This window comes from Lissotriton helveticus, chromosome 4_1 (assembly GCF_964261635.1).
Source record: "Lissotriton helveticus chromosome 4_1, aLisHel1.1, whole genome shotgun sequence".
NCBI classification, from domain to species: domain Eukaryota; kingdom Metazoa; phylum Chordata; class Amphibia; order Caudata; family Salamandridae; genus Lissotriton; species Lissotriton helveticus.
This window is the reverse complement of record NC_136063.1, coordinates 1,340,234,058-1,340,259,716: the sequence shown is the minus strand read 5'-3', so window position 1 is coordinate 1,340,259,716 and position 25,659 is coordinate 1,340,234,058.

The following is a 25,659-nucleotide window of genomic DNA, read 5'->3' as shown; positions in this document are numbered from 1 at the left end:
GCTGCCACAAGAGAACTCACACCTATGAAAAATTTGCGAAGAGCAGCATTGGGACAAAGGGTTCCATCACCTTTCTGTACAATCTACTGATAGATAACATGCATATACCTCAACCCCGACATAGGGAAAGCTGTGAGGGTATACTGAACACACCCATTACGGATGCTCAGTGGTCAGGTGTAGTGAGAGACATTCCCAAATTGAACCACTCAATGTGGCTACGAGAAGCACACTATAAATTGATGTTAGATTGGTACCTATACCCAGCCAAACTCAAGCGGATATTCCCCCATACATCAGACCCTTGCTGGAGGAGATGTGATTTCTTAGGTGATTCCCAACACATCTGGTGGGATTACCCCAAAATTAGACTATTCTGGGCAGAGATACTGGCACAGCTTAAAGCTAGGCTATCCCTTGCTGGAGAACACAGATTTGTACTCTTGGACCTTCGCAGTGAATGCTTAAAATACCAGACATTTGGGGACAAATCTATTATGTGGTTATGTTTTGGTGCAGCCAAAATGGCAGTAGCGGCAGACTGGAAGAAGAGGGAGCCCCCATTGATGACCCAGTGGCACTCACGCTTATGTAGAGCACTAACAATGGAACGTTTAGCCGATATCATGTCGGAGTCTTACAAAAACTATGAATATGTGTGGGGTCCACTAGTATCCTACCTCTCAGAGGGTCTTTCGCTTTGCGCATACCCCGCTAGAACTGGGGCATTCCATCTGTTTCAATTTTAAGAGCTGCGCTTAAGGGAAGACACTCAAGAGATAAAGAATGTCACGACTAATTATGGGAGACTGAAGGTGTTACTGACGTTCTGTTGGACTATATCAATTCTCAACTGTACCACACTTTTGCTGTCTGCTTTTTGGTTTCTATGTTTGGTTTGGGGGAGGGGACAGGGAGAGGGGAGGGAGGCACTAGGTGCCACTGTGAGTTTTATTTTTCCTTTGTCAAAAGAGATCATTACAAGCTTTGTATCCTTACTCTCTACCAGATGAGCGATGTAATCCTAGAGATAGCAAGAGTTTGAACCACGGAGTACAGAATGACATACACTGCATATATGTTTTGTTGTGTACTATTTCAAAATAAACAGATTTTATACAAAAATGGGGTGGTTATGTGTTTTGGAAAAAAGTGTATATGGTCTGTGAATGGGGATGAAAAGAGTGAGTGGTTGTGCAAGAGGTAATATGTGTGGTGGAGTGGAGCGTAAGGATTGTTTGTTTGTGTGTTTTTGGTAAAAAGAGGAGTAGAGTGTTGGTGGATGGCGTGATGGATGGCTACAAATAGGTTTAGTGGTGACAGAAAGGAGTCTGTTAGGATCAAGTAGAGGGTATAGCTTTAATTTTGTATGAACAGGGAGTGTGTGTCTGGATAGATTAAAGTTATGCATAATTTGGCTTTGTGTTGTGTTAGTGATGTGTGCATGTGTTGGTGGTATAGGACAGAGTGGTGTTTTGTGTGAGAGTGAAGTGGTCATTGTGTGGTAGTTGGGGTAGAAGGGTTTATAAGTGTGGTTTGTGATGTTTTGTTGTAGTTGCTCCGCCCTTAACTAACAGACACATAGAAGATTGGGGACTATTGGACAGGGTTCAGAGCAACAGGGAGGAAGAGAGGAGCACCAAGGCAAAGGGGGAGGTTCAGAGGAGCATTGAACTATTGGGGTGGTTCCGAGGAGCACAAAGGCTGCAGGGGGTGGTGGGCTAGTAAAAGGACCAGTGAGTCTACCGGGGGTGGCGTCAGAGCAAGAATAATCGAAACTGAAGGGTTCAGAGAAGCCAACGGAAATATTGAAGGTGCAGGTTCAAGAACTTCTTACCTTGTGTCTGAAGTCAATAAAACAACCACCATACAGAGAGCAGAGTGACAGAGATATAAAAGAGCAAAACAGGCATGCTCTAGCATGCGGATTGGTGTCACTACAACGCATGATTTTACCACGCATGCCTTTACAACGCGGTTTTTACCACGCAGTCCATTACAACGCATAATGCTTTTAGGCGCTGGATAGTGAATTATTTAATTTACTATTCCAACTCCAGTCCCCGTGGATAGCAGGGAAGGTGTTGGATAGTATATTAAATACATTCCCTATCCTAGAGCGCCCCCCAGCGCATTGCATTGTAATGGTTTGCGTGGTAAAAGTTGCGATGTAATGGTAGTGCGTTGTAAAAAATTCGTTGTAACCGTGCTACACCCTAGCATGCTATTAATGAACAAGATTATCCTGTTCCAATATGCCCCCATACTCGATTAGTAGTCGGCCCTTGGTGGCTGAAACTGATTTATCTACCAGGGCAGCCATCGTCGAAAGGTGCAGACACCTGGAAATAACAGGCTGCTACAGCGGAAAGGATCACATTTCGAAAGTACTCTCTGCAAGAGCAGTCTTGTAGAATGGAGAGGGAGACGAGCAGTTGGAGTTTGGTGTACTCGGAGTTTAGTGTTCTTTTATTGCAGCAATTATCTTTTGGGATTCTTCAGCCATAGAGCACTGGAGAGGATGTTTTGGAGGAGGACCTGTTGCCCTCTGTGCCCTGGGCAGAGAGCAGTCCGGTGACATTTACCCTATTGCTGGGACCCTGGACGGAAGCTTTGTCCCTCGCGAAATGCATCACTGCAGCTGACAAAGGTGCAGGGATGATAACAGGTGGTGAATCCCATCAGGTGCATCCAGTCTCAAGAGACAAACCCTGCACTCACCAGGAAGCATGAGACAGGTGCATGACAATTTTTGCAACACCCATAGCAGCCTCAAACAAAGCACAGACACACGTGTAGCTTGTAGCACCTTAAAGTATTCTCAGCAGCGCTTGGTGTTAAATAGCACAGGGTTTTATATAATTGGCTGAAGTGTTCAGAATCACTCATGTATGGTGCTCAGTAAACCTGCCAGGACAGTGTGGGCCGGTGCCCGTAACCTCTGCTAGTTTTTTGCCAAACTCCACATTCCGCTTGAAGCGCAGAGTAGGAAAAACTTTGCAAGGCCAGCCAGCAGAGCAGAGTTCACCGCCCACACTTACCTAAAGTTAAATAGCCCAAGGTGAGGTGACCTTGGCCAATGGGAAACCTAACCCTACCACTACCCAAGCAGCATCCTAGCCCTAAGCCCTAGGACCAATGAGAGATATGACCCTTTCAACCAATCAAAGCCCAAGCCCTAGAAACCAGTCTAAAGCGAATCCCTAAGTCCTAAATCCTATAGAAACCCTAGCCCTAGGAACCAAACAGAACCCCAGACCTATTAGCCAATCAGAACACTAATCCTAGCCCTAAATCCAATGGAAATTCTAGACCTAGGAACCAATCAGAACATAGATATAACAACCAGTAGGTAACTCATATAAGGGGCATGTGCTCGTAAAAATAGTCTGGTGGGCAGGGTGTAGGGAGCAGTTCCGAAAGTCAGAAACTCCTTTGAAACAGACAGGCTCAATCCACACTATGTAGTTCATCCTGTTCAACCCTGCAGGCAAGGCCCAAATCTAAAGCCAATAGAAATACCGTTTTTTCGCTCATTTAAACAAATCATGTTTCTAGCCAAAATGAGTGCTACATAGAAACCAAGAGGTACATTTAAACAGTCACAGATAGACAAAAAAAACTGTTTCAAGTTTCAAGAATACACTGCACAAAGTTTGTGTTCTCATGAACTTCTTTGTCTTTTGCTCATTGGGCTGTTAGGGCACAGAGAAGATGGGGCTACAAAATGGAGATGGCTGTGTTGGGCTTCCCACTACAACCTTTAAGGGCATGTACAGGTGTGCGAGGAGGGCTAGTGGTTGGTTGGGAGCTAGAGGGCCAAACAGCAAGCACAGACTAGTGGGAATGTGGCAGGGAGCAGCTCCTGAAGTCCGATTTTCCTTTGATGAAGACACACTCAATGTGCACTCTGTAGTTCCTGTTCAATCCTGTACGTAAACCCCAAATCTAAACCACAAAAATACTGCTTTGGTGGGTCACGTCTGATGCAGGAGAAATGGGATGCTATAATTATTATTCAATGTATTGTCATTCAGTTTGCAGTAGCTCGTGCATTTCTGTGTATATTTAGTCCTGCACAAATGATATAGTCAGCATATCTGGGGCCTATTACAGAGAGTGCCCAGGAGGTACAACTGGCAAGTGCACCTGTTTTGTGGCATTACGGAAGGGGTCACAGTCACTTGTGTGGCCCTTACTGTATAACAGAGCGCTGGTGCACATGTAGCACCACTGCTATCATTAGAGGGCATTCCCACATTTGCATGGGGGCATTACCTCATGCATATAGGGAAATCGCTTTGCCTCTGTTCCCACTACGGGATATGGACGTGGACGCAAAGCAAAGATGCCTTTAGGAGGTGCACTGACAGTGCACCACAAAAAGGTGCCACACTTTCACTGCACCTTCTAAAGGCAGCCCTCTGGAGGGGAGAAAGTTAGTCCCATGGATCCCCCAGACATCCCCTTGACGAAGAGTATATTCACTGACTGCACCTGCCTGCAAGAAGAGCTCTCTCTCTTGAAAATGCAGGTGGTTTACCGCCTGCACAGAGAAACACGGAGCGGCCTTGAAGCAGCTGCTCTTCATTTCACTTGAATGTGCCCCCATGGCAGCACAACTTTACAGCAGCCCTGAAGGCAATGCATTGACAATAATAGAGCAAATTTTCTCTGTTTGCGCCCGGCGCACCTGGTTTAAGGTGTGCAATTGTGCAAACAGGGAAAGCGCAGCCATATGGTAAAATGGGCTCCGGTGGATTAATATGTGAGTTAGTGTGTAGTAAAAGTTTTTAATCTCAATGTCATCTTTTATTTGCATAGATTCAGACAATTTTTTAAAAAGGCGTATAAATCACTGAATTGCTTAAAAAAATAAAAGCATATTGAAAACGGTAATCCATTTCAGACTACCAGAAGCATTGTAGGAACACACTCACAGGTTATAAAATCCTAGCCACACAGAGACATCATATTTAGCTATCATCACAAATTGAAAACTGATTTATTTTCCACAGGAGGCCAACATTACACAAAATACGATGGGCTCTGGCGTGGGCATGGTGCAGTACTCAAAGGGCTCCAGGATTACTAAAATGTCCTCACTGTTTCAATTTTCAAGCTGCCCAGATGAACATAAAAACATTGTGCTGAATCAATACTGAGCTTGTAAGCATACTAAGTTGAACAGCTTTACTGCAGTTCTCTGTTTTTTAAGTTGGCCCACGGGGCACACAGTCAACATTATTAGCACGAATGAGTTTTACCATTGTAATCACAAGAGGCTCCTAAGCAAGCTCTCTCCCATAAGTAGTCTGTCACGCCTTGCTACATTTAAGACTTGCATCACATTCATAATCACAAGGTGTATGTATGGAGGCCTTTTTTCAAAAAATATATAACACAGGCTAAACTTAAATAAAATTATCGATCCTACTTCTGGAGCAAGTCTAAGCATTAGATATAGTTGAGCTGCCATAAAGTCTATTGGCAACGTCATTTACAGAAGCATACCAAAAACCACTGGTTTTGCATTCCAGAGGATGGTAAATCTATAGTGTGTGATTTTTAAAGAGGACATGTAGTGAAAGATATCACATTAGATCCCAAAACCATAGCCGACATCATCAAACAAAATAACAATCCACAATGGGTGTTGTTGGTGATTGGTTGAGGAACAGGAATTAGTAATTATATATTTTTATCTCAGCAGTGGATGATCCCTAAGGCATCCAAATTGAATTTGGTCGAGCAAATACCATCTTCATTCTTGGATTTCTAATCTCGTTCACAGGAATCAGGTTTGGCAAGTGTTTCTAAGTAAAAATGTGCATTTAAAATACAGAAATACTGTCTAAAGGGTGCAACTTGTGCTTTTGTAAACATTACTGTACCAAAACGTTTCTGGGCTGGGCAACCTAAGAAAGTTTTATTAATACAAACTAAACATATATATGTTTAACAAAATTCACCAGCAATTTGGAAATCATTTTTCATTTCAGAAAGGCACAAACAAATATTTATATCAAGGAAAGGTGCATGTGAGTTTTCATGGATTGCATTATTATTCGTTGAAATGAGGGAGACCCCACTTCTAAGAATGATCAAGATCCTTGTTTGGTGAACCACAAAATGCGAAAACAGGTGCGTTTTCCTTCGGTAGCTTGGCACAAAAGCATTCAGGCTTTACTTAGAGGCAATGTGTGAAGCATTTATGCAGCAATCAAACAGTAATAAAGTGAAAGCAGAACACAAGAAAATCCCCTAACCAATATAGAAAAAAAGAGGATAGTTGAATAAATAAAATGAAACTAAAACAACAAAATCCAGGCAGTAGAACTGAAGTTATGATATGATGCTTAATATTGCTCTGCATTGGATTTGGTGAAGCTGTTGATCAGGAGCTGTACAGTTGTTTGATGTGAGGACCTGCATTGCTCTACACCACTCTGCATCAGATCTGGTGAAACCTTCAGTTAAGCAGGGAATAGTACACTCTGACTTCAGTCGAGGGTCCAGACCCTTGAGGATAACACTAAGGGTCAGTACTCCCTCCCATAGAGGCCAGCAGAGGGGTCCAGCTCAGGTCAATTGTGTCAGGTCTGCTAGAAAGCAAGAAAGGCCTCTGCAAGCTTAATGTATACCTGAAGCTCAAACAGGTGATCAGCCAACTGAGCCCTGGAGTAACTTCTGGGGTCCTGGGTTCAAGGCAACCAGTTCCGGTCTTCCAACTTCAGACAATAGCCTAATGGCCATCAGCTTGCTACTTGCAAAGCATAAAAGAGCACTGAGATGGGCACGAGGACCACTCTGAAAGTCTGACATGTAGATACGGTGTAATCTAATAAGCAATCACATATCTACTACACATTGTTACCGATATGCAGCTGCCCAAAGGATACCTTGGCCCACGTCATGCGAAAGGTGTGGGGTAACCTGAGGTGATGCAGATTGAGAGTGATGGTGTCTGCCGATAGACTGGATCTGGATTCTGTAGATGGACAGTATTGCTAAATAGGTTATCTTTGCACATGTGAAGGGTGGTTTTTGCTACCTTGTTTGCACTCTACAATTTGGTTAACAATATCGGCCTCTAGGCCTTGAATTTGTTTGAAATGTGAGGTTCTTTTAACGTTTGTTTTTTGTATTGGTTTTTAAAAAATGTGTCTCTGTTTTTTTTTATGTTGTACTGATTATGTGCTTTTATGGTTCGTATGTACAAACCGTCTAATGAATAAAGAAAGAGTCTTTGGGTAATTGTTCTAGCTAGTCCCAAGCATTGGACATGCATTATAAGGTGTTATGATGTAACTCAGTGCTTTTCTAAGGGAAGCCAAGTGGCCACAGTAAAAAACATTACTTTGGAGGATTTTCACTGCCTGGGGATGTAAAACTTTAAAGATACATGTCCTACTTTTTAGATATCAGGTACCCTGCGCTATGAGTATTAAGAGCCTACTTTAGGGGTGACTAATAAGTACCAAAACGGAAGGTATAGGCATGGCAACAGGTTTATTTTGCTAGGTTGAAATGTCAGTTTTCAACTGCACTACATACTAGAACCGCAGGTTTAAAGCATGATTTATAGTGCTTCTTCAGAAGGCCACACAGGGAGTGTTGAAGCCCACGAGTAGCATTTAATTTACAGCATTAGTACTTATAAATAAATTAAAAATGCCAAAAGGCTGTACGCCAACTTTACCATGTCAAAGTCAAAAGCACATGCACTTTCCTACTGATTAGCAGGGAAAAAATGCATAGAGTCCTAATACCAAGAAAAGTAGGTTCAGATACTAAAAGCAAATCTCTGGAGTAATACCAAGTAAACAATGGCCATTTCCAACACCACAGCTCTATCAATGTAGGTCCTTTATTCAACCTGACTGATAACAAATATGCAGATCATATCATCACATGATCATCATAACTGTAACAAAGCGCAAATGTTTTTGTGGAAAATAGATGAAGGAACGATCTAGAAGAGGAAATTGTGCTTGATGTTTTAAAGAATACCAAGGAGAAAGGGTTTCATAGCACTCTCCCACCATTCATTGCCCGTGTTCAGAAACCTCGGAGGCATCATTATCCATACAGCCCATATGTAATCTCATCAAACAAATTAAGGCGTTTCAGTTCTATAGCAAAGTGCAAGCATGTTGGTACAAGTTGATACGGAAGAAAGCTTGAAAAATCTAACTAATGACTTGTAATGTGGAGCTTTGGACTTTGAACAAAATAGTAAGAAATGCAATATTATGTCATGACCCACAATCACATAAATCACTTGGGGCCAGATGTAGGTCGCCAAATACCGGTCGGTAACGGCCGATTTCGGCCGTTACCGACCGGCATTTGGCTTTTGAGATGTAGGTGGGTCTGAATTTACAGAATTGGTATATTTACCGATTCGGTAAATTTACCACTTCGGTATTTTACCGAATCGGTAAATATACCGATTCTGTAAATCCATATGTAGGTGACACTCCTCAGAGTGCCACAGGCCCTTAAGATTCGGTATTTTACCACCCAATCCTATTGGGTATTTACCGATTCAGTAAATACCGAATCGGTATTTCACATTGATTCCTATGGGCTTCAAGGCCCATAGGAATCAATGTGAAATACCGATTCGGTATTTACATATTCGGTAAATACCGACTCTTACAGAATCTGTAATTTTTTACCTACATCTGCCGCCTTCCTATTTACCGACTCTTAAATACCGATTCGGTATGAGTCGGTATTTAAGAGTCGGTAAATAGGAATTACCTACATCTGGCCCTAGGTGTTTGGTTGCTATTAAACTTTGACATTTGCATTCTAGTATGGAGAACACCCATACTGAATTTAATGTATTAAGTATGGCGTGCCTCAGGGAAAATATGGTCAAGATAACTCTCTGACCCAACAAAAAATATTAGACTGAGGTAGCTAGCAGTCAACTTTGAGATTCATGCAATCATAATCTGTAACTCAAGTTTATGGGACCAATATGAATCCTTGAGTTTGATAATAAAGTCAGGGGTAAATGCAGCAGAATCAGTCGATAGATTGTTATACCCCAGATGTCTTAATGTCCTTTTGAGGCAAAGGGACCATGGTTTACTAGAGAGCTTAGCGCCCTCAGATACTTCGGTTACAGATCTTAATTGAACTCCCCATTGTTAATTCCTGTTCAATCATTACCAATACATCACAGGCCCTAAATGAATGATGTCCTTTAAGGGTCTGACACGTAGCTCCAAAAACAAGGGGAAAAGTCTTATTCCAGGTTCCAATTATAGCAACTTCCTTAGAAAGTTATTCTCCATTAGTTGAAGCTGTTTAGAATTGATATAACTTTAGAATTCTGCAAAAAGTGATTGATGGAATGCTTGAATTAATCTCAAACACTGGTATTTACTTGGGCCACATCCCAGTCCATCCTTATTTTATACACCATACCTCCTCTGTTTGGACCCAGACATATGCGAATCAGTCTTGACCCTGCTCCAATGGAAGCAGTTCAGTCTGAACTGCCAGCCTAGGTGCTCCCTGAACCAGAGCACAAGCAACCTAGGACTGATTTCACTCTAGTTAGGGCTCATCAGCCAAGTATAGCGTGGTTCCAATGACACAGTGTGTACAGGACCCACAACTGGTCATACCGTCTCATTTAGGGGGACACAATAAGGGGTCTAAAACGTGATAAATATAATGCTTTAATCAATCTCAGTCGGGGTAACTTACTTGTATCCCAGTCCATCATTATGTTGCACACCATGCCACCCCAGTTTGGACCCAGACAAATGTAAATCAGTTTTGACTCTGCTCCAATGTGAATAGTCCCGTTGAACTTTAGGGACATCAGGGTTCTCTTTCTCCAAGAACGTTCGTACATCATTCAACATAAGGGATGACAGTAATGCAGTGAGTACACCCCGACGAAATCCTCAGGAGATAGAGGAAAAACTCCTGCCTTCACCTGTTGCTCTGGACTATACTCATGCGTTGGTCTCCACATACAGGATTTCTATAGCTTGAAGCAGTGCATTCTCAATTCTCAAATGCTGAAGGGTTTGCCCAGTTTAGTACTATTGACCAAGAGATAATTTGATCTATGAAGGACAGATATTTTATTAAATGTTATGTCATGCTATGCTTATGTGTAACATTCGCCATCACCATTGAAGCTATCCTGGAGCTGAGCAGGTGCGTGTGCCTTACCCTGCCTATGGTAGTTGGTAGGTTGGTTAATTGAAAATCCATAGCTTTTGATTCTGATGGGATTGAAGAAGAGGGGATGAGGGTCTGAGCTGGAGTCGGATGTTGTTCCACATTTTAGGAGCGACAGATATAATGGTACCTTCAGAAACTTTGTGTATTTGACAGAAAGCATTTGTAATTTGATTGCTTGGTGAATTGTACTTTTTCCTGTCTAAGCCATACCTGGATGTTGATAAAAATTGGCTTTTCGTCGACCCATGCGGCAACCAATTTAGCAGAGCTCCCAACAATTTTCCCCATGCCATCTAAGAGAGATACTGACCTGCAGTTGTGTGGTGTGAGAAATTGGGATATTAGTTGAGAGTGATGGAAGCATCACTCAAATAATAAGCACAATCCTTTTCAGGGTCAACCACATAAGTCACTAAATTACCGTCTGCTTAACCCTTTAGTAGCTTGGGCACAAAGCAGTTATACTAGGCTTAACTTAGAGGCAATGTCGAAGGTATGTATACAGCACACAACCAGTAATAAAGTAAAACACATCACGAGAAAAATCCCACACCTATCCAGAAAAATAGTATAAATGTTAAGAAATGATACCAGAACTAAGGGTGGACGGAACTCATAGAGTTTTACTCAGTGGAATTCCCTCGAGTTACATACAGACTCCTGACCACCCCAAGGTACCCAGCCTCATTGCATGAAGCACACTGATGCAGGACTCACCCAGTCCCATGAGCAGGAGCAGATAGACCCACTTCCAGAAACAGGTCTTGGAGATGCACAGGCTTCCTCTCTGTTACTGACACGGTGGGTCCAGAGCTACGGGCAGTAACAAGGGACCACTAACTGGGATGAGCTGGTCTGCCACAGCGTGTTAAGAGATGCCCGCAACATCGCCTCCTCCTCATCAGCTGTGATATCTCTTAAGGGGATGACCAGGAATGACATGGACAGGCTGGTAAGTGACTATCCCTTTATTTTTGATTGTGCTGTTCGCAGGCTGCTGTCAAGCGTTCCTTCCCCAGTTCCCACATACGTCATTTCCCCCTCCCATTGCCTCTCCCACCCCTCCGTCTCTTGCCTCGGGATGGTCGCAGCTTCTCCCCTGGTCCTGGCCCCAACTCCACAGGCAGCTTCTTGACTCCTGAAAGCGTGAACACTGATCTGCAAAATGACAACACCTGTAGAATTGTGATAGCTGAGAAGGGCTGTGGTTTTGCCAGTGCGTTAAATGCCCTGAACACGGCGCCATATGTTTTACATGTGGAGAATGAGAGTGCTAAAGGCATGGAGGCCGCGCAGCAACAAAACATGGGCGGGGATCATGCTGTTTCAGAAAAAATCTAGAAAGTACAAATAATATTATATTTAGTAGAAGGAACGCAAATCATACCTCACTTTTTGCAAGTGTAAACAGTAATGCTGCTGTCACATTCTGGTCCTTTATGAAGAACAGTTGCTGAGCTACAAGGCATGAGTGCTATAATAGACCTTAACTTGTGCTTCTTTGAAGGTGCACAATAGAAGTCCCAGTGCTTCAGTAATTTGGGTTCGCTTCTGGCGTAATAATAAGCAGTCTATTTGGCAGACGTCACATAATATTGACACTGCACGTGTGCAGAGCTCTATAAGACACATGGCACACACCTAGCTATTAAATTGGCACATTATGGCCCCTTCTCTCACTGGACAAAACACATGCCTGGGTCAGGTAACTCCGGCAATCCATATATGTCTGGGCTGGCCATTAACGTCCTTACACATGTTCACAAGGCTTCCTGCTAACATTTAATGCACGCATGTACATGAAAGCACACATGCAACTCACACCACAACCTGCTACTGGACTAAGATGTCCTCACTTCAACTGTTCTAGCAAGCAAACCACATGCTGCATTCAAATAACCAAACGCAAAGGGGTGACACATGATTCAAGCAAAATATTATTGCTGTGCCGAATCCTCTAGCTGCAGAGGACAACCTTGTGCCACATTATAATACATGCAGCAGTGGTCGATGTGCAATCTGACAGGCATCTTTTTATCTGTTCATATACAACAAGTCAAATGTTAATGTGCACTCCCACTAACACTTCAAGAGCCCACCTTTAACATCGCACGTGTTGTACCAACTCAGGCCACTTTCCACAACTTCAGTGAAGGCTATCAAGACCGCAAGGGTCGCACTGATACCAGTGCAACATGTTCAACATCACGGTGGTACAGGGGAAACCCCATTCTGTGAAAGTGAACATAAAAGCAGTAAACACACACATGAACCTTCCAGTTTACAACGAACTAGCGCTGAATGATTAATGTGCAGTCGGAGCGGAGCGGCAGACTTTATTAGTGATTCCTCATTACAAGAGTAATGCAGAGTAACTAAGGGGCATATTATTAAGGGGGTTTATCTCCGCTTTTTTGGCTTTAAAAGCCAAGAAAGCGGAGATAAAATTATCTCCCTATTACCTAGCAGTCGCTAACACCAGTTAGCGTCAGCTAGTAGGAGATAGCGACCATCTTGGGCCCCACTTTGCATGTCAGTGATATTTATCACTAATGACATGCAAAGTGGGCGTGCCAAGATGTTAGCGACTGGAAACAGTCGCTAATATCGCTATCTCCTATTACCAACTTTCGGAGATATTCGCGCTAAGCGCGAATATCTCCAAAAACCAACACCTGCCCTGAGCAGTTCTTAGCCATGTTATCCAATGGGAGGTGGATAACATGGCTAAGAGCATTAGCTCGGTAATGCATGAATATCGCTGACTTTTCAGCGATATTCATGCATTGCGGCCGTTTTTTATCGCATTTGCGATAAACCTTGATAATAGCAAGGTTTATCTGCGATAAAAATCGCCGCAGCTCAGCGGTAAAATTGTGAACTGCTACAATCGTAATACTGTTTGCAAAGTATAATGCGTACAGTAAGAAGAGTATTATGAAATAATACTGTAAAAGCATTGTATGGTTTCTAAACCATAGATAAATACATACATAAATAACAGAGGCTAAAAAGTACTCAATTGGTGCTTCTAAAATACGCCTACCCCAATGTACCTAACCAAGTCTAGTACGAGGGAAGAATTAAGTGTGGTGTAGCATAGGTTTAGTTTCTTTGCAAAGAATCTATCCAAGATTTCTCTTAGGGTCTAATCAGCTCCGTATCTTGGTTTTAGAATGTCAGAGGTCTGGTATCTCTGTCTCGGAACTCGATTTCCCAACACCCCGCAAGGGGAGCTTGGAAACACTGGAGCTGGATTCTCAGTGAGAGAAAGGAGGACAGCTTCTCGATCAGTGCGTCAGCTGGAGGGTCGGCTTCCCTCGGCACTTGCTGCAGCGAGCTGCGTCGGGCAAGTAGATAGTCGAGCTGCTCCGAACCACCGTGTGTTTGCTAGGGCAACTGTAGGCATATTTATACCTGGAAGGTGCCTTGTTTGACGTAAAGTCGGAAATAATAACGTCATCAAAGAACCCCAAGGGAATGGTAGTTTTTGAAAACTCCATGATTTCTAGGACAAATCAATATTCAAGCAAGGGGATGTCCCTGACTGCTGAAGACGGGTTTTCCAAGATATCATTGTGGCTTTTTGGAACAAGTGGAAGTAGCCATGCCTGTATTTGGACTGGATGGGTAATGTCTAAATATGGGCATGATTTCAATGCCTATATAAGGGCAATGTGAATTATACCTATATAAGGGCATGAATCGGTAAATTACGCTTGGATTCTAAAATGCTACACAACAGTTTTTAAACAGTGATTCGTAAAAAGAAGAAGTTGGTTATTGGAATAGTAAGGGAGGTACCTCATGAGATAGGGATTCAATACACTTGTAGAGATTATTTATAGTGTGCTAGGTTTCTCCCTTCCTTTGCAGTCGATGACGTTTCAACCCTCTCGAGCTACTGGGTGTTCAGCGTGGGATCAAAGACCACCATGTGTTGTGTTCCGAAATCAGAATCAAAACACAATAGGAACCCTGGGTCCAGAAGAAAGGAAGAATTCTGGTGCTAATGGGGTGTTCCTTTTTATAGCATGATTTCCCTCACCCACCAGAAGGTGGCATGCTTCATCATAGGGTAACCTCCTCACACTATGAACCTTGTCATAGTGCAGGCTGCAATCCCCTCACTGAGAAGGAGGTGCTCAGGGATGTTTTGTTTATTTGGACGAGGTATACTAAATACCATTTGTGAGATGGGTGTAGTGAAGGAAGTGAAAAATAATCAACAATGTGAGTCAAAACTAGTTCAGAGGTGTGCACTCCAGTTTATACAAGCATTCCCTGAACATGATTAAAAGATAGGCTATGACAGGGAGGGTATTAGGCTGAAACATGTCGATCCTTGACCACTAATGTCAGATCTAATTCCTTTCTCCCATAGCCTATCTTTTAACCCTGGTCAGGGGACGCTGGAATAAACTGGAGTGCATTCCTCCGTGGAGTACATCTGAACCTGTGGAAGAATGAAGTTACCAGTGTGAAGTCTATGATGGCTGGACATGCTCTCACTTGTATCCGGGACTAGGAAGTGGCCTCCAAGGAATGGCTTGTTGGCCTTCTGTGTGGCTAAAGGGACATCAAATTCTACATGAAGGTTTTTTCATTGGGTGACTAGCTGACAAGTTGCTACTGGATTTGTACTGGTCTTTGCTGTTGGCCTCCATTGGAATGAGTCTAGGCCTCTAAATGGTTTCCCTGAAGTGTCAAAGAGAAGCTGGCCCAGAAAGTTAGAAAAATAACATTAGGGTCTTTTAGGTCCTCAGTAGCTTCATTGGGATTTCACAGCCAAGGTATGCAATTCTACAGTTACAACAGGGTCTCTGCCAGTAGGAATCTGACTTTAAGCAAACTTTTTCAGATGAGACCTGCACGCTTTCCTTATTGGTGGAATTTGACTTCAAAAAAGGAGACTAAGTCAGAAGTTTAAACGTTTGACTGTAGTAACCCACTTGCATCTGACCACCACTCAATCACTGTTAGCCTGAAATTGCACCTAAGTCCCACTCAACCAAAGAGAGTGACTTCTGGTTGACACTTTTTATTGGTGTTTTTTCCCTAAAACTGTACAAATTCATGCCTCTGGCTACCCATGTTGTATTTTATTCATTTTTGTGTAATGTTTCTCATGAGATTGTTCTTGTTATTTATAAATTGGTGCTGGATTATAATTGTGTTTTTGTGCTCTTTTTAATAGTTTTGGAACTGCTCAATACTTTACATGCTTATTCTAGGTTAAAGCCATCTGCTCTGTGACATAGGTAGCATGGGCTGAGTTCAGGTTTATTTTCTGAAACATATGTGCTCGACCTGCTAAGATTTAATACTTGGGAAGGACTCACATCATCCCAATCTAAAATCTTCCTTACAATGTCCTTTCAATGTTCTTCTCAATCACCAAACCATGCTAGATGTAGAGTTAAAAATAGTCCATCATTATTGATTTACCTAATGTAGCATAAAATATGCTATGATCGCCCAAAACAAATATTAAAATATTTGATGAGTTTCACTTTTTTATTGAGATAAATATACATATCAAAGGTAAATAGAATAGATACATAAACTAATAAAATATTCAAAGTGTATCAATAGTGAAAATAAGTAACAAACGTATTTATCATAATATGTCCACAGTATTTTAACTAAAGGATAGATGTTTTAGAGACAATACAATAATAAGATGAAGTAAAGAAGGATACATAACAGTCTCTATTATTATTATAAAATTGGACTAGAAGATTAAAATCTAAGTAATAGGGAAAAGCTAAGGGGATGTATTAAATATATATTGTGGTAAAATATAAAAAGGATACACAAATTATTTTATAACTTTTAAAACATTTAAGGAAAGAGTATTTAAAAAAAGAAACAGTAAGAGAAAGAAGGATATCTAGCAGTATAGCGTAGAAGTCTATTCAATCATATAAATAATATTACAAGTGCAGAATACAAATAAACATAGAATTCAGGCTACAGTTAGGGCCTCATTTATTCGTTTTTGGCCTCATTTGCGAGTTTGTGGTACAGGGCAGCACAGCAAGCCATTTTGCTGCACTGCCCTGCGTCAAAATGAAAGAGCAGGAATGTGCCATATTAATGATATGGTGCGGGGGTGTCTGAGTTGTGGCATAATTTTTTTTGTACAGGAAGGGTTACCTTCCTGCACAAAAACAATCGCAAGAGCCATTGTTCTCATTCAATGTGTGCTACAGAATGCAGTGCACATGGAAAGAGGAAAACATGAGTAGAAATTAAAACATTTCTCCTCGTTAACCCCTGCATGGAGAGGAGTAAGCTTCTGGCTTTTGTAAATCTGGGGCACCATCAAAAACGATGGTTGTTGCATTGAAACACTTACAGCAATGCCCAGGGAATGCCTCCTTGAAGCAGAATAAGGCAACGCAGCATTTTGTGCTGCCTTGCCTTAATCCATATCTATAAGTCAATGCAAAGCCACTCAGGGTGGCGTTGCGTAGTCTCCTAGAATTGAGAAGCAGGAGCCACCACAGTGTCACAACAGTGATGCTCTGGTGGCACTGGCTTTGTGCAAATGCTAGGTTTGAGAAACCCCATTCCTATTATATACATATTTTGTGCCATAGCAGGTCAGCAGTGTGCGGCTAAATTACATCTCATGTGTCTTTATGTTATACAACCCAATGAGTTATCTCCGTAATGTGCAAAGCTTTAGTTAGTGAGTGTGACTCTATTTTGTATTTTGTAATCCCTATTAGGCTGCTTAGGCTGTGCCTGAACTAGGCCTCATTATTCGTATTGCTTGCCTCAGCAGAACACTGTATTTCATTATTATTTTCTCTTCTGTTCAATGCTGCTTCTTGACTTACTAATGAATAGGCCACTCTGCCCTTGCATACCTATCCGAGTGTGTAGTTCTGCTCCCTTGTTAGGAGATGCTGAGGATCAGCACAGTATCCTTGAGTTACAGATAGCCTGTACCCATCTGGCAGGTGGTAGCTCATCCTTCTGTGCCTTTCCTGTTCATGTTGGGCCCAGGCCGGTAACTTTCCACTGTGGGCGTGGTTGGAGGCTCTTGGGAAGAATCAATATGTATTACAGACTGTTGGGGGGTCAGTCCTTCGGCAGACATCTTAGGGTGCAGGTCAGATTGGACTCCTCTACAGTATTGATAATAATAGCTTGTTTGTATTCTCTACTGTCTGACAGACTCTTCATTACTTGCGAAGGCATAGCAGGTGGTTGTAAGTAACCCGGGTGGCCCCTAAGGGCCACTTCCTTCATAAATGAGCCCCTTAGACTTCAGGGCCCAGATTTACAAAACAGTAACAGAACCCAGCACTGCGGCCAAAAGTGCTGCACTGCATTGCGTGATAGGATGGGAAAAGGGAGCACCATAATTATAGAGATATGGCTCTCTCCTCCCCTTTCCCTAGCGCCAGTGCAGATTTTAGCTGCTGTGTACCAGGCACACACCTTTGCGCCATAGTGCAAGGGTGTGTGCCTATGTCTATCATAGGTTTTGTATTGGAAAGGTACTTTTCCAGAACACAATACTATGCTTAGACACACTTTAAAAGGTTTCTTTCTTTGTATGTATGCAGCCCACATGCAAAGGCAGAAAGGTAAGGAGAAATAAAAACATTTCTCTTTTTAACACTTCCTTACAAATGGCATTAACTTGTGGAGTTAAAACCTGTCTACTATTGTTTGTAGATATGGTTTTGCATCAAAAGGCATTGGTGGTTGCATGGGAATGCCCATGTGCCACCCATTTAACCCCCACCCCCTTTTGTGCTAAGCAACACAAAGCAGTGCTTTGAGCTACTCCCAGGTTACTTTCCATCACAAAACATTTGAACGTAAATTAAAAAAAAACATTTTGTGCTGATTACCGCAAAATGTTTGGAAAGCTATGCCCAAGTCTATTTTTACCTGTGTGAATTGGGCCCTTAGTCTTCATGTCCAAACTTCGGGCATATTCACAATAATTTTGCATAGGGCAGCACCACAAGACTTCTAGCTGCACTGCCCTATGCCAAAAGAAAAGGGCAGAAATGTGCCATATCTACAAGATACAGTCCATTCCTGTCCTTACTGCCAGTGCACAAATTGCAGCTGAGCGCCAATGCAGGCACCCATGTACCATGGTGCAATGGTGTCTGTGTTGTTGGCATGATTGTTGGCATTTGAAGGTCCGCAATGTTAAAAGGCTAGCAGAGCATTTCCCTGCACTATGTGGCAGGCACCACGCGGTGCCTGCCACGCAGTGCAGGGAAATGAATGGTACCCCCCAGTGCACCCACCATCCCCACACACAGAGGGGGCCCGTGACAGGCCCCCAAAGCCAGTCTCTGCCTGACTTTTTGCAGCGGGATATCCAGGATACTGTAATCCTCACGGTGGTGCCTGCATGGCACTGCCGCAATGTTGCCCTGGTTCTGGGTTCCACAAGGTGGGTGGAAAAGGACCGCCTTGCGGAATCTTGGCGAAATCATGGCGGACGGACTTTCCGTCCGTCGCGGAACTACTGGGATTCCCACCGCCATCCTAATTTGTCGGTGGGAATTTTCTGTATGATGGCAGAAGGACTCCACCGCTAGCCCTGCGGTGGCGGTCCTTCCACCATCATAATGACCCCCATAATCCTTTTAGAGTAAAAAAAACAGTTTGAAAAATAATTGTCTATTTAATATGGGCAGGCACGGAAGAGAAATTGAAAGAATTGTTTTGGTTCCTGGACTTGCAAGATGCACATTTGAAGTTTACTGAACCACATAGCAAACCAAAACTGTCCTTTTTTGATTTTGTAATTTTCCTAGGGTGGTGGGCAGAGAATCAAACTGAAACAAATGCTCTACTACAATATGAGAGCTAGCAGTGGCATTCATTTATAATCTCCTTTCTAACCAAATTCAGAATCATTGGTGGTTTTTAAAGTTAAGGATAAAAAACATAGTTTCCACAATTCTCTTTCAAGGAGGCCCTAATCTTTGAAACATATTAGTACTTGTGAGAATGCATATAAACAAACTGGATGCCAACCAGACCAGATTATAAAATTACCACTGAGAACACTTCCCATGCAGATAATGAAATGCCTATAACCAAACAAAAGGAATTATGGCATTAGATTTAGGGCAACGCACTCGTGGTCAAACAAAATGTTTAATTGAAGTTACTGTGCTGTATTAAGTGAAAGGGAGAGAGTAGACCAGCATTGGATATTCAAAGAAATAGTGCAGCTCTGCTCTCTCCATACACTGGATCACTTGTGGCAGCCTAGCGCTCGTTCAGGCACCCTTGCCAATAGCACATTAAGATCGGGATTGTTTTGAGCAGGAGGGTCCCCCCTTTGTGCACAAAAACGTTTCATAAGGCTACTTCCTCTTTTTATGTGTGCTGCAGAGAGATATTTCTCCTCATGACCCCAGCTTGAGGCAGGTGCACTATGTTGGCTCCAATCAATGCCTGCAAGTCAACCATTTGCATTCATTTGTAAATACCACAAAGTATTTTTCATCAAGTGTCCTTCAAAACAATGACAAAAAATAGATGCAATATATTTATAAATTTGGCCTACTATCTGGTCATGACCAGTAGTGAATCTAAATTCATGGGTGCCAACGACCTAGCAGATGTCTGAACACTCATTATTCTGTTTAGAACAGGTGTAGGTCTTTATGATACAGATTGATGTTACATGATTCTGTAGAACAGCTACATTTGGGTGTGTTTTCATGTTTTAGAGGGCCTGGACCTCATCCCCGGAACACTGATGCCGCAGGAGAAAAAAAGGTATGTAGGCGTGGGAGCCCCGTTGTGATTTCCTCATGATGGAGGAAGAGGCCTAGGAAGGAAAGAGAACTTTGGATCAGTTTCAGCATGCCCTCCATCACCTTCATTGGCAAGGCATGGTGTCTAGCATTCTCTTCCCTATGTATGGATAAGATGTAATTTATCTTTGACATGTATTGCCAAGATTTATCCATCCTTTCAAAGACTGTGTCAGTCTGTCTGCCATCTGTGGGAATTGGCACATGTCCTGTAGTGTCCTGTAGTAAGTCTGACATGTCAGACAGACTAAACCCATGGCACAAATTTCTGTCTCACATCGGCCTGCTGTTGGAAAAAATCCTCCTCCAACTGTCCATCATGACCATTTGCCAGGCTCCTTTGCATGGGATGGCTTGGATATGACCATCAGGTCTGCCAGCAGGGGTGGGTGGCAGGTGGGAGGCTGTAGGTGGGGGATTAGTGCCTAGTGGATACCTGATCCTCACCAGTGGTGGTAGGTCCCTCAGATGGTGGAGATAAGGCCTAGGACGCACTGTGTGTATGTGAACCAATACATCTGACCTGGAGGTGAGGACTCTGCGGCGTTGATAGTTGAGTTGGGGAAGGTAAATGCTGTGGCTGGTTGGCTGACTGCTGGGAACGGGCAATCCTCGAGGTGGAGTGGGTGGCACTATGCTGACCCGAGCAGGTGTGGGCTTTGTTTTTTTGTCCAGTGGACCAACAATGGTGGGCAGGGAATCAGACTCATCAGAATCTGCAAGCAGCACCATATCTTTTGCATACTTCTCTACTTCCTCCTCATTCTCCTCTACTTCCTCCTCTTGTGCATTACTGGCAGCTGACAAGAATTCCTGGAAGAGGAGTGGGTTCTCTCCTTAGATTGCCTGTCGACCTCCACTGGTGGATGGTCCACCTGAAAGGCAGAGGTTGTAACAGTATACGTATTTGCCTTACTATATCATGTGGTGCAACATTAGTGTTGAGTCAAATGATCTTAGCATTAACAGATTTTCCACATGTAACCTGGTCTGAGGACTCCTTTGTATGCCCACCCACACTGCAGATGTGCAATGAAAAAGCAAACTCACTAGCTCCAACCACAGCTCTGTGAGGTATTGAAATCCCCTGTGATGTCAGCTGCTGAACCTGGGTCCTTGACTGTGTAGTAGAAGATGACGGCCTCAATACAGCAGCTTGAGAAGAAAGTGACACCATGCTCTTAAAGTTCTACATGGATTTTATATGTGAACATACACTCTTGATACACACATCACTGAATATGTGGGGAACATTTTACACACTAACCTCAGATGTTATTCAGAAGTAGCTCTATCTGCTAATATTCTTCCACAGTCATTTGGTTATTGTGTATGATTTGGGATTCAATATGACATGCTTACCTGATGGATGGATGGTACTGGGTTTGACTGCTGCTGCCAGGATGTCAACCAAACCCCTGGATGGTGTCATCTGGATCACTGAGGAAGTCCTGCCAGCAGCTGCAACGTGACACAAAAGTCCATAATTAGGTTGTTAGATTTGCTATTCTTGGTGTGGTTTCCCTGACATTTTGCCTCTAACTCCTCCATTTTTGACTGTGTGCTGGATTTCGATTTTTGCTGGCTTAGATGCTTTTGATACTGCTAATCAGTGTCAAAGTGTGAGTGCTCCCTTTGAAAATTTAATTATGATTGGTTGTCCATGATTGGCATATTTGTTTTAGCGGTAACTCCCTAACATAGTGCATTGTGTGTGCCCAGGGCCAGCAAATCAAATTCTAAATGGCACTATTGGGCCTGTAGCACTGATTGTGCCACCCACACCAGTAGCCTTTCAAATGCGTCTCAGACAAGTCCCTGCAGTGTCTGCGTGCGCAGTCTCAGACTGCCATGTCGACCTGGAGAGCACAGCCACTTGCCAGGCCCTCACATTCCCTTTTCTTACATGTAAGGTACGCCTAAAGTGGGCCAAATTTACCCCCATGGGCGGGGTCCAGTGTATGTGGAAGGTAGAACATATACTGATGTGTTTTACATGTCCTTATAGTGCACTACAGTGCATTTCGTTTTTCACTGTTGAAAGGCTGGCTGTCACATAGGCTATCATTGGAGCTGCACTGTAACATGTTATGTGTGCAACTTTCAATTGGGAACAACTAGAGATTTGGAGTTTAGGCTATCTGAACTCAAAATGTAATAACACATCTTTTGGTAAATGTGGTTTTTAAATTGTGTGTTTGAAAATGCCACTTTTAGAAAGTGAGCATTTTCTTGTTTAACCATCCCTTGTGCCTCTGCCTGTTTGTGTATTCACTGTCTGTTTTTGGAGTAACAGGGGCTAGGGATGTGCATTCATTATAGACAGTCACAAGGGGAAGTTGAGGTGTGCCTTGCCTTTCCTGGGTTACTCATAGCCAGGTTGAATAGACCTTTCTGCACTTAGAGTGGAGGGAGGAGTTTCACTAGCAACTGAATAGGCTGTGTCTGCACTGCACAATGCTGTCTTCATCTCCTGTAGAGAAGCTGGACCAAGATGTAAAAAACGTTTTTTACTGAGCCCAGAGACTCTTACAACAAAGACAACAAAGAGAAAATGGCGTATAAATATTTGACATAAAGCCCCAGAACTTTAGATCACTTCTGGAATCAAGAGGAACCTCTGCAAGGAGAATAGCTGAAGAGCTGTGAGGAGGAGTACTGTGCCTTTGCTGTGTGTTGCTTGGTAGTGAGACAAAATATCGAAATTAAAATATCGATATACAATAATATCGATGTTTTAATTTAGATGGTATAGAATATCGATGTCCAAAATATCGACAGACAGAATATCGTTTTTTTTAAGGTAAGTATGTTACTAATATCGAAAATATCGAAATTTACTAATATCGAAATTTTGTTTAGTGTTATGTATTTTATTATTTTGTTTATATGTTTGTTAAATATGTTTTGTAATGTATGTTTGAAATATAGTAAATTTGTTTACATTTTGCGTTTTAGTATCAGAGCGGGTTGTAGGTTTATAGGGGAATAGGGTGGGAAGTAATTTAATAATAATTAATTAATTAATATATTTTAGTAAATATTTTTAATTAATAATTAATTGGTAATTAATTTATATTAATTAGTTAATTACATTAATTAGAGTTAATGTTTTAATATATATACATTTTTGTTATTGTTAATTAATTAATTGGTAATTGAATAATAATAATTAGTAAATTAAATTAATTAGAGTTAATGTGCTAATATATTTAATTTATTGTTATTATTACTAAATAATTAATTGGTAATTAAATATTATTAATTATTTAATTAAATAATTTAGAGTTAATGTGCTAATATATTTAATGTTTTTGTTATTGTTAATTAATAATTAATGGGTAATTAAGATTCCAGCATTCGGTGCCTGAGGCTTGAGCCGGGCAGTTACATTTCTTTTAACTCCTTTGCTAGAGCTGTTTTAAAACTTTTGTACCTTGATTGCACTTCCCCCTGTGTCCTTTCCCCCCCTGCACCCAGCGCGCGGATTTAACGCACACTGATTGTCTTTTCCGATTTTGGGTCAAGACATTTTTAAAATTGAAAAAGTAACCCTGATCTTCTCTTTACTCACCACACCCAGCGCTACCTCCCTCAGAGGGTCCGGCCGATCTTGGGGCTGTTCGACCTGGGGTTAGGGCAGAGCTAGTGCGGCAGCCATCTTGGGCAGGGCTTCTTCCCTTGGGGCGAGAGGAAAGACTATAAAAATAGTAGAAGGACTCCAGGCGCGAGATTCCAGCATTCGGTGCCTGAGGCTTGAGCCGGGCAGTTACATTTCTTTTAACTCCTTTGCTAGAGCTGTTTTAAAACTTTTGTACCTTGATTGCACTTCCCCCTGTGTCCTTTCCCCCCCTGCACCCAGCGCGCGGATTTAATGCGACGCTGATTGTCTTTTCCGATTTTGGGTCAAGACATTTTTAAAGTTGAAAAAGTAACCCTGATCTTCTCTTTACTCACCACACCCAGCGCTACCTCCCTCAGAGGGTCTGGCCGATCTTGGGGCTGTTCGACCTGGGGTTAGGGCAGAGCTAGTGCGGCAGCCATCTTGGGCAGGGTTTCCTCCCTTGGGGCGAGAGGAAAGACTATAAAAATAAACGGCTATGACTCCGCGCAGCGGACGCGCTCAGCGGGCGCGCCGTCATCGCGCCGGAGTCAAGCCAGAGTCCTGCCCGTCTGCGCCCGTATGTGCCAGGACGGGACCAGGGGCTACTCTATCTGCCCCTGACCACAGAACATACTCCCGCTCTGACTTACTGGCCTTACAGATCTCCTCCTGCACCTTGGCTCCAATCTTTAATTGCCAAGATGCTCCTTTAAAATGTCGTGCTTGTGCCCTCACTCTTGATTCTATCCCGGCGGTCACAGACTCCCTGTCCTCTTCCTTCTGGACCACTACCCATGCCACGAATTTTGCCCCCTCTAATATGCCTACATCAATTTCTTCTATGGATTTTATCAGCATAAACTGCCGATCTCTGGCAAAACATAAAAGAGATATTTTTGATCTTCTCGATTCGGCAAATCCTGCCGCCATGTTTGTGACAGAAACATGGCTTAGCAATAGCTCTGGTCCTGACATTGCTATGGCTCTTCCTAATAACTACACCTATCTGGGGAGAAATCGTGTACTCAAGGAGGGTGGAGGTATAGCGATAATTTTTAAAAGAGAGTTTTCTTGTAAATGGGAGGACTTAGATTTCCCAAATTGCGAGGCTGGCCTTTTTAAACTTTCTCTCACCCCGCATTATACTTTGACTGGAACCCTGATTTACCGCCCCCCGGGTTCGGCCAATACATGGGCTTCGTCCTTTTCCGAGCTCATTGCCCCTCTTATTCTACAAGCCACTAACTTTTTAGTAGTAGGTGACCTAAATATTCATTTTAATCTCACATCCTGTCCCATTAGTATGCGCTTACTTCAGGACTTAGCTGCCCTGGACCTTCACCTACACAACTCCGGCCCCACCCATAAAGCCGGTAATTTATTGGATCCCATAATCTCAAACCTTGACTGCATCACTCACCAATCCTCTTCTCCTGTCATTTGGTCTGACCACTTTATTGTCAACTTTTCTATTAGGTTACCAGCTCACAATAATTCCTCTAGCTCTCACCCTCATAAAGCTAGTAGGAATTGGAAACGTTTGGATATAAACAAACTAAATTTCTGCCTCGACAACTCTAAACCAACGTTTCCTATTATCTCTACCAAGGAGTTATCTGTGGTCAATTCCTGGCTAAATACAGCCTTAGATTCGTGTCTTCCCACCCAGAGGAATAAGTCACAGCTCCATCATCCACCAGCCCCTTGGTTTAATGACTCTTTGCGTCAGGAAAAATACCGTTGCAAGAAACTGGAGCGCATATGGCGTTCTGACTATTGCACACTTAAGAAATCAAACTATAAGGCTGCCCTCCAGGCTTACCACTCGGCCTGTGACACTGCCAGAGCTAATCATGCAAACAGCACTATACTTAAGGCCCAAAATAGACCTAAGGCTCTGTTTAAATTAGTAAAAGATCTTTCTGGCATGTCCTCTGCACCAAAAGACCCTTCTTTGGATACTTCCCAATGCAATGTTCTGGCTGAATTCTTTTTGGATAAAATCGACAAAATCTATGCTAT